Raw genomic sequence first — 8,197 nt, forward strand, 5'->3', positions numbered from 1 at the left:
AGGCCACAACAGTGAGAGGCCCGCCTACTGCAAAAACAAACAAACAAACAAAACAACTAATCTGTCTAGAATCTCTTTCCTGTAGGATTTGATCTTACCAGCTATTAGGTGGGAAGAGACCAGATAAACTAATTCCACTAGGGCTTTAACATCTGAGATCTTAATGAGTTGCTGCTGTCACAGCGTAATGCTCTTTTACTGAGACTTCAATGGAGAAATTTCAGGCTCTATGGGAGGGGGCTGCTGGTGAAGGCATCTTAGGGTCTTGGTACCTCTTAGATCATGGAAGCGTTGGCCTGATCCAGTCCAGGTGTGACTGTGCTGATCCTGATGCCAGGTGCATGCATGCCTCTCAGGCACCTAACACTGATCCTTAGACCTCACCTCACGGCCTGGAAAGAAATAATGCTTTGCACCAAATTATAACACAGCATTAAGCACACAAAGTCTGTCTGCATTGGACTGTTTGACCGAGTGTATTCCAGGGTGACCATCAAAAACGTTATCCGGGCTTCTCTGGTGGCGCAGCGGTTGAGAGTCCGCCTGCCAATGCAGGGGACACGGGTTCGTGCCCCGGTCCGGGAAGATCCCACATGCCGCGGAGCGGCTGGGCCTGTGAGCCATGGCCACTGAGCCTGTGCGTCCGGAGCCTGTGCTCCGCAATGGGAGAGGCCACAACAGTGAGAGGCCCGCGTACCGCAAAAATAAATAAATAAAAATAAAATAAAAACATTATCCACTGGTCTGGTAAGGGTATTGATCCATCAGATCCAGGATGCTGAGGAAGGGGCTCCTCAGGCTGCAGTGGGCCTGTGTCTTGGGGCCTTTGAGGGCCCTGTAATGAGCAGTGGTGGGCGGGGCTGCAGGTGATTGGATGAGGAAAGGAAGGTCAGAGGCGGGACATGTGGGACAGGTGTGGATGTTGAGGGAGGTCCCCAGTAGAAGGAGAGAGAAGCACAAGCTTTCCTCACACAATGAGTGGAGAGGTAGAGGCAGGGGGAGGGGCAGGGCCTGGCGAATCACAATGTCAGCCTTCTTGGCTTTTTTTGTGTCTATGTAAAATCTGGTTGGCTATTTCTAGCTCATTCTTACAGATGAAAAACAATAGCGCATTAGGGTGGGCAAGATGAACTCTGTGCCATCATCTTGGCTAAGGGTCAGAGCGAGATGGGAATGATGGTCAATATGGGCTGACTTGGCGCATGTAAGTTTTGTGCACCTAAAGGAAATAGATTCTCCACCACAGGCACTTCCTTTTGCCCCTGACCACCTTCTATATACACTGTCTACACTGTCAATCTCAGGGCCCACCAAAACATGGCCCCTTGGTAAGAGCATCATTTTCTGGGACCCTAGCAGTTTTTCTGGAAAGGTTGGTAGTCAGGGGATCCAGGAGGAACCCAAATGAGCTTCCAAGACCAAGTCCAGGTGAGTCAGGGAGGGAATGTGTCAGAAAAAGAGCAGAGTCACACCTCCTCCAGGAAGCCATCCTTAATGACTCCAGCTTCCATGGATCTCTGAGTTTTCTGAGTTTGCAGTCACTTTTACATAGGAAGGCACACTAGAAACATCTGTAGAGTCACTAAAGATTCAGTAGGTCCAGGATGGGATGGGAACAATTGCATTTTTCAAAGACTATTATGCATAATTCTGATAAATGCCCTTGGTTGAGAAGCATTGTAGAGCATTTATAAGAGGTGCCTAGGAACAGAACTTGTAAAATGGAGCCCATTAGAAGAAATTTAGCTGCCAAATGAGATTTGTTTGCCTAGCACAGTGTTAAAAAAATCTGAATGTGAATGCTTTTAGGTTGGGGGGGGTGCAATCTTCAATTTGCCAGTCTCCCACTATTCCTTAGTGCGCCACTCTTTTCATTGCCTGTGACTGATGGGTACTAGTACATCTGGGTGATGGCATCTTTACATGGGCACATTGGGAGGCACCCCACTTCTTCTAGTGGTGCTGCCCTAGCTCTGAGTGTTTCTGAGGGTCCTTTTCAGGCACTAACTTCAGAATAACTTCATACCACACACAAGAAAATCAGTCTCCTCATTCTGTAGCTATATAATAATTATTTTAAAAAATGACACACTTGCTGTGCACAGGGTAGTCCTGGAAATGTATAAAATTTTACCTGAAATTGACATTTATAGTCTTTGAACTCACAGATTTGTGATAAAGACTCCAGAATTAGCTAGCAATGTAATAGAGGAAAGGCTTTTTACCCATTCATTCTTTCAAAGGGAAGAATGAATTCTCCAGAAGTGAGTTCTGACAACTCAGTGCCATTTGAGTTGCCATGGAGGCTTTATAAACCATTAAGAACCCAGGGCTTGGGCATGGTCTAGCCCAGCATTGCCCAATAGAAATATAACGTGAGTCACAAATGCAAGTCATATATATGATTTAAAATTTTCTAGTGGCCACATTAAAAAATTTTTTAAAGGTAAAATTAATTTAATAATATATTTTATTTAACCCATTGTATCCAAAGTATTGTCATCTCTACTTTTAATCAATATAAAAAAATTATTGAGGGACTTCTCTGGTGGTCCAGTGGTAAAGAATTACCTTACAATGCAGGGGACACTTTTTTTTTTAATAATTATTTATTATTTACGGTTATAGGAAACAAATTTTAAACAAATTTGCATACATGTTTTGTTGCTGTGATATATGAGAGAGTGATCAATAAAAGACTGTCAAGCATAAAAATATCAACGTATTACATCAGGATAAAATTCTGTGGGAGAAGTGAAATGGAAATATAGTTTCAAGGAGTAAAATGAATGATGTAAAATGTCTGATTGTTAAAGAGCTTGTCTTGTACTTTTAAAATGGATGATGGTGGCTGTCGCATCATAATGATTTTTTTTTCAACATCTTTATTGGAGTATAATTGCTCTACAATGGCGCGTTAGCTTCTGCTGTATAACAAAGTGAATCAGCCATACGTATACACGTATCTCCATATCCCCTCCCTCTTGTGTCTACCTCCCACCCTCCCTGTCCCACCCCTCTAAGTGGTCACAAAGCACCGAGCTGATCTCCATGTGCTATGCAGCTGCTTCCCACCAGCCATCCATTCTACATTTGGTAGTGTATATATGTCCATGCCATTCTCTCACCTCGTCCCAGCCCACCCCTCCCCCTCCCCATGTCCTCAAGTCCACTCTCCACGTCTGCGTCTTTATCCCTGTCCTGCCCCTAGGTTCTTCAGAACCATTTTTTTTTTTTTTTTAGATTCCATATATATGTGTTAGCATATGGTATTTGTTTTTCGGGGATGCGGGTTTGATCCTTGGTCAGGGAACTAAGATCCCACATGCTGCAGGGCGACTAAGCCTGCGTGCCACAACTACGGAGCTCACGAGCCTCAACTAAGGCCCGTGTGCCACAAACTACAGAGCCCATGTGCTCTGGAACCCACACACCACAGCTACAGAGCCCACGTGCCCTGGAGCCTGCGCGCCACAACTAAAGAAGAGAAAACCCACACGCCGCAACTAGAGAGAAGCCTGCGGACCACAACAAAGAGCTTGTGTGCTGCAACGAAAGATCCTGCACGCCTCAATGAAGATCCTGTGTGCCGCAACTAAGACCCGACGCAGCCAAAAATAAATATAAATAAATAAATAAAAAATCGTAAAAAAAAATTATCGAGATATTTTACATGTTTTTTGTCCTTCATGTTTGAATCCAGTGTGTACTTTATACTTAAAGCCCACCTCAATTTGGGCTAGCTTTATTTCAAGTGCTGTGTGTGGCTAGTTGCTATCACAGATCTAGCCTCTTGCTGAGAGGACAACCTGGGGTCTCAGAATGTAGAAAGTCCTCCTTGTTGGATTGGCTCCTCCTGTGGCACCCGTGTTGTTGCCCTAAGATGTGCTTGCTCTTGGGTCACTAACTCATGTCCTGGCTGCTATTGTTTCCTTGGTCTGATGGGCTTAATTTTAACCAGGTTTCCTGGTATTGTGCCAACTTTCCTCTGTGCTTCATTTCTATCCCTTCAAGTCCTTGCATGTCACTGAGCTATAATTCAAAGCTTCTATGGGCTAGGATCCCACGGACCCAACCCAAACAGGAAAAAACTGGCTTTCTCATTGTTTATTTGGAACCAAGAAGTAGAAAACGTTGGACATTTGTTTTCAGTGTTTCATTGAGCTGGAACTGAACTGAAACTCAGCTGTTTCCAAAAGGGCCTTCCAACGTGGAATGATTTACAGGATTCAACTGTTGGATTAAGAGGGCTGATTAGAACATGAATGGACCCTAAGTTTCCTTGCTTTGATCGTTATCACTGGTTGTCTCACCCTTTGTTTAGAATCCTATTAGTCAGAGGCTATAAAACCTTGTATGAGGCTGGGGTAGCTAAAGTACTGTGGGAATATTTCAGTAAGTATTCAACAAAGTATCACTGTGTAAAAGGTAATAGTTTAGGTGTCTGTCCCAAATCTTTGTGAATCCCAAAATAGACAGTCTTGTCTGTCACCATGGCCTCTCTCCAGTGTGGTCTGGGCACAAAGGTACTGTATGCTGTATAGTGGTACCATATACAACTGAGGTAGGCATGTTGGCACCTGTCCAGTAGCCATTCCTCTTGCTTTTGCTGCAATATGGCAGAGCTCACTTGCAATAACAAGTGTCCTGCAAATAATAGAAGTGTGCCAGATAGATGCTTTCCCAGACTCCTTTGTAGCCAGGAATGGCCATACGACCCAGTTCTGCCAAAAGGACTCAAGGGAAAGTACTTTTATTTTTTTAATAAACTATTTTATTTTATTTTATTTATTTTTGGCTGCGTTGGGTCTTAGTTGCTGCACGTGGGCTCTTGTTGCTGCGTGTGGCGAGTGGGTGCACGGGCTTCTCATTGTGGTGGCTTCTCTTGTTGCGGAGCACAGGCTCTAGTCGAGTGGGCTTCAGTAGTTGCCCACTGAATGGGGGCTCTCCAGGAGGTAGCTCATGGGCTCTAGAGTGCAGGCTCAGTAGTTGTGGTGCATGGGCTTAGTTGCTCCACGGCATGTGGGATCTTCCTGGACCAGGGATCAAACCTGTATCCCCTGCATTGGCAGGCGGATTCTTAACCACTGCGCCACCAGGGAAGTCCCAGGGAAAGTATTTTTGGAGAGCTTCTGGGAAAGATTTTTCTCCCTGATAAGAAGACAGAAACGTGAGAGAATGACTCTCTTGAAGCTCTGGTTTCCTCCTTCTTCCTGATGTGGTTGTGATGTTTGCAAATAAGGCAGCTGTTTTGGAACCATGAGCTAACAAACCTGAGGATGAAAGTGAAGCCATCTGAGGATGCTGAGAATGATGATGGGTGGAAAGAGGTCACATCCTTGATGACATTGCTGAACAGCTACATCGAACTTGGAACAGAACTTCCTACTTTTAGGATGCTGTTTAAACCACTTTTTGTCAGGTATTCTGTTGCTGGCAGCCAAAAGCATCCTGACTGGTATGCATGCCTGATATTTAATGATATGTTCCTGTTTCTTGTTTCTTGGAAAGAAGAGGTTAGTGGAATACTCTTCCCTCAAACTTGTCACTTGGCATTTCTCATCCTCATCACCACACTCCTCCATCTACTCATTTACTTGTCAGTTCACCTCATAAGGCTCTTGTTGAGGGAAGAAATTTTGACTGTCTGGTGCACTACTGTAGTCCTGGTTCCTATTATGTAATAAATAGTCATTCAATAAATATTTGCCAATTGATGAATGAATGGGTCTGTCCAGGAAGTAGAATCCCTAGAATGTGGCTGTCACCTAGAGGTGAGGGAATGAGTCAGGGCTGGCACAGTGTTTCTGGCTTGTGTGGTTGGCTGGAGGGTGCTGCCTCTACCATGAGCCACCATGGGAGGGAGCAGAATAGTTGAAGGAGTTGGGTTTTGTCCTAGATGTGTTGAAACTGAGGGGACATTTTTGGCATGGTCCCTGTAGACAGTTGGACATAGGGTCTGTGTTGGAGCTTGAGAAAGATGGGTTTGTGGAGCATGGGAAAAGAATGAGCCTCTATTCCCATGGACTTCTCTCCATCCCCCCCTGCCACCACTGGAGTCCAGTCCAACCTCCTCTCTTCCGCACTATCGCAGTGGCCTTCTAACTGGTTTTCTGAGTTCACTCTGATGCTTTTTCCCTTCATCATGCTCTAGCCACACTGATCTTTCTCTCCTTGACAGCACAAATCTTCTTCCCATCTCAAGGCTTAAAGCCCACGAGGACTTCTTCCACCAATAACTCTGCTCCCTCCATCCTCTACCTTCCTCCACCTGCGCAACTCCAGTCTATTTTTTAGGTCTCAGCCTAAATGTCATGTCCTCAGGGAGGCCTTCCCTGACTACCCCCAACCCCACCCACCTTTGTAGCCTCAGAAATTTAAATTTGTTGGAACACCATGGGTGATTTGCTTTTTGGTGACATATAACGTCAAATAAAACTTGTAAAGACTTGTGTATCTGAATTAAATTATTAATTAAAATGAGAAATGTAACTATCGAGGATCAGAAACTCATGAGTGTGGACAAGTACATTTTTCCTCTGGAAGACAAATCTACACAGGAAGCCAGGTAGCTTGTGCATACAGGATTATATAAGAGGCATTTGCTGCTTGATTAAATGATCATTAGCTAAACCATGATACCCCAGTGCATCGTTTTCCACCACAGAGATCTCCCTTGACACCTGTTCTTGGACCACCACCCCCTGTGCTGAAGACCCCTGCGTATGTTTGCCTCCAAATCCTAAGTTTCAGTAGTTGACCTGCTACTGCATCAGATGTAAGCTTGCTTCAGCTATGTTAACACCTACCTGGTTAATACTTAATAAGGTTAAGGTCAGATCTGGAAGTATTCTTTTCTTTTAGATGACTTTGCATATGTCTGCTCTGACCTATTATATGTATTTCATAGTTCAATTTTAACAGCTGTGAAAGCAGACTATTATAGGACTTATATTCACTTCTTTAAGAGTCTTTCATTCACTGTATTTGTTTAGATTCCTTCAAGATCTGCACTGCAGATTTTTTTAGCAAACGGAACTCTGTAGCTGTGAATCTACAAGTCTTCTAATGGTCTGGGGGGTTGTCAATGCACGTTCAAGAAGGATATTTAACTCTTAAGATTAAAGCTTTTTGGAAGGAAGTTGTTAGATAAGGGGGAGGCTGAACACAGTCACATATGTAAAACCTCGTTCTATACTTAACAAGCTTGAAAATATTCTTGCAAGCTTGTTTGTAAGAAGCCCCCTTGGAAATTCCTGATCTCCTGGAGCTTAACCTTCCAATCTCAACATATTCCACAGTCATCAAGTGTCTGGGTAGCAAGAAAATTGGCACCTGTAACTCAGAAATTATATAGTGTCTGGAGTCTTTAGCAAAAAGGGCTCAAAACCTTCTCGCTGTTTTCTACCTCATACCAAAGGAGGCAGATCACTCTTGTAAAATTTATTATCTTGAAACGATAGGTGGGAGTGGTTTTGTTTTGACAGAGAGCACTCCAAGGGTCCAAGTCATTGTGGCTTCCTTTTGCTTCCTGTTTGGGCAGCTTTTTGAAACTGGTTGGACTAACTTTCCATTTTTAGTGTGTTTTCTTTCAAATATGCTAACCATGGGTTAAAGGAGGCAGAGACAAGCACTGGCCTTCACCCTCGGGGGATGACATTCTGAACAGTAGTTTGTCCTAGAACACTGACCCCTGAGGCAGGTCATGGCCCAGGGTCAGTCCTGATGGGTACCCAGGGCCTGTCTGGGAATGCATGGAAGCTGGCTCTCAGGATATTCTTCTCCAAGTGTTAGGAGAGTGCCCTGAACATCTGTAACTGTCCTCAGTAATGCATTTTAATTCTTGAGTGAGGAGACCAATGGATAGTTGAGGGGATAACCAAGGGGATGGGCTCATAAATCTGAAATTGAACAGGGTTTTCTCAACTACGCATCTGGTGTGACTATGAAGTATAAGAAAGGAATAAGGATTCTAGTACATTGAAATATAAGCAATACATACCTATGCGTGTGATTGTTAATGTACACAATGGCTATAAAAGGCATATATGACTTCTAAACAAAATTTACACAAAACTGAGCTGTGTGTATAATTTATTCATATTCTTACATAGAAATTTGTCATACAGGCAATAGAAAAGAATATAAGCACTCCTTAGGAAAATCAATAAAATATTCACTAAAATTATTAGGATAA

This window comes from Orcinus orca, chromosome 15, assembly GCF_937001465.1.
Source record: "Orcinus orca chromosome 15, mOrcOrc1.1, whole genome shotgun sequence".
Lineage (NCBI taxonomy): Eukaryota > Metazoa > Chordata > Mammalia > Artiodactyla > Delphinidae > Orcinus > Orcinus orca.